Below are 3,000 nucleotides of genomic sequence, written 5' to 3' on the forward strand. Positions count from 1 at the left end.
TAGATAGATAGATAGATAGATAGATAGATAGACAGACAGACAGACAGACAGACAGACAGACAGACAGACAGACAGACAGACAGACAGATAGATAGATAGATAGATAGATAGATAGATACACAGAAAGGAGTGAGAGAGAACAGGAGGAGGGGATTCAGGGGCAGCTATGAGTCTGTTTGTAGGGTATCAGTCTATACAAATGGAATCAGTCAAAATTGGCTAGATTATGCTGAGATGACAAACATTTATACAGCTTTTAGCATGTTAAATTGTACTGTATTATGATCTCATATACCTGTAGATGGTAAGACTATTGACTTTGATCTCACTAAGCAAAAATCAGAGCAGTGTTTACCAACAGCTGAGAAGAAATTAAAATTGAGTATATGATCAGACAACAAAGCCATCTTTTATGTGAAGAATATATTCTAGACATCAATGAACAGTATACATTTTGATAGATATGCTCATTGATTTACAGTGTACACATGTACCATATGATCACTCTGCATACTTTTACTCTATATAATCTTTGATTGAACATTAACCTCTTTTTTTAAATAAGGACAACGTTTAATTGGGGCTGGCTTACAGGTTCAAAGGTTCAGGCCATTATCATCAAGGTGAGAACACAGCTATGCCCAGGCAGGCATAGAGCAAGAGGTGAGACTTCTAGATCTTCATCAGAAGGCGTCTAGAAGACTGGCTCCCATGTGGTTAGGAGGAGGGTCTCAAAGTCCATCGCCACAGTGACACACTTCCTTCAACAAGCCCATACCTACTCCAACAAGGCTACACCTCCTAATAGTGCTACTCTGGGACAAGCATGTTCAAATCACCACAATATTTGATTCAGAATTTATTATTAATGTGTTTAATCTGCTCAGCATCTAAATGCCATTAAGAAATCAGTCACCATATTTTTTTGGTGTACTTTCATTTATGATTGTTTTATCACTGAGTTTCTTTGATCTGTGGGTTTATAGTTTTCAATGGATTTATAATTTTTCAAGCATTATTTATTCAAGTATTTATTTTTCCCTTCATGCTTCCTTCAGAAACTTTAACTGTATAGACGTTGGTCCATTGAGCTCATGTTGCAGTTTTTCTGGTGTTCTGTATATTTTGTTCTTTCTGCCTCTTTATCTCTAAGTTTCATTTTTAAATGGCCTCTATTCAGGTTCATTAATATTTTTTCCTTGATTTTCAATCTACTGTCAATTTCATGCAATGCATTCCATGTCAAGAACAGTAATTGCATATAGAATTGTATTATATTGTGTGTATATGTATGTATGTGTATGTGTACACACGAATGTGCATACAAGACCAGAAGTTTATATCATGAGGCTTCCTCAATTGCTCTCTGCCTCATTTTCTCTTTAGTATCATTTTCCTTTTTTAATATGTCTATCTATGTATTTATGCTGCCAAGCTCACCAAACCAGAGTCTGACCATCTGGGATCCACATGATGGAAAGAGAGAACCAACTTCCATAAACTTGGCTTCTGACCTCCACACACATTCTATATCATATAATACCACACCATATACACACACATATGCTCACACACACACACACACACACATATAATGTGTACACACCTATATACATGAGCACTAATCACTTTTAAGTAAAAATAAGGAAGAAATAAGTGAAAAAAAATTAAATAGGGAAGGGACAAGAGGTATGTTCAATGTGGTGTCTATAATTGTTGTTTATTTTTCCCTTGACACATCAATTGTGGACTCTGTGGAATCTTTTTCAGGGGGAGAGCTTTGTGGAATCTTTTGGGGGGGCTTTGTGGAATCTTTTTGGGGGGAGGGCTTTTACAGTTATGTACTTTTACCAGCAGTTGTTAATTATGAACAATAATAGATTGCCTCACTATGCTTTCATTTATGCATATAATTAATTTGTATCATGTTCCCCTCCTAGTGCCCTGCTTCTTCCCTTTGCACTCACACTGAGTCCCTTCTCAGCTTTTCTTCTTGGTGCGTTCATGGTTTTCTTCATTTCTTTTCCATTTTCTTTGGTGACCACCAACATTTTATTAGTGTTTGTCACAGGATCTACGGTGAGGGATAACTCAACAGACCCTGGACTAATTACCAACAGTTACATCATGCAGAAAATGTCTGCCTCCCTAGTGACCAATAAATGCTTGTTGATACAAAAGTAAGAATGAGGTCTCATGAGTCATAGCTGCCTAGCCCCTACTTGCTGCTACCATTATCTGTCTCTAAGTACTCAGATGTAGGTGGGACCTCATGCCATTTCTGCATGGTAGGATATGAATGGGCCTGATTTTGTGCAGGCCCTGTGTTCACAAGCACAACTATTATGAGATCTACTACACATTTGTTGAGTAATTCTGCCTTGATTATAACAATGCATTTTCAAGGCCTTTTTCCTAAAATCATCTCTCTCCACAAAATGATAAATCCTTATATTTATTTCTAAATAATAATTTTTAAAACATCTGTATGTATTAAATACACACAAAATACAGAAGTCATTTTAAAATTATTTTCTTCCTTGTGATTTATACATTTTGATTTTTATCATTTGAGAATTTTATACATGCATATAATGTGTTTTAATCAAATCCATGCCCCACTCCAACTCCATCCTGCCCAATTCATCCCTTATCCTCCCACCACATTTGCTCCTGACTTCATGTTCTCTCCCTGTCTCTTTTCCTGTCACTGTTCTCTCCATCTCCCCCATGACACCTCTCTTTGCTAAGTGCACAACCATGTTCACTTCATGTTGCTTAAATATATATGTGTGTAGGGCCACCACTTTTTGCTCCAACTTTATGTTCTCTCCCTGTCCCTCTCTCTTTCCCTCTCTCCTTTCCATTCTTGTCCCTCCCTCCATTCCTCCCTTCCCCTCCTATCTTCTTCTTCTTCTTCTTCTTCTTCTTCTTCTTCTTCTTCTTCTTCTTCTTCTTCTTCTTCTTCTTCTTCTTCTTCTTCTTCTTCTTTCTTCTTCT

This window comes from Mus pahari, chromosome 1, assembly GCF_900095145.1.
Source record: "Mus pahari chromosome 1, PAHARI_EIJ_v1.1, whole genome shotgun sequence".
NCBI lineage: Eukaryota > Metazoa > Chordata > Mammalia > Rodentia > Muridae > Mus > Mus pahari.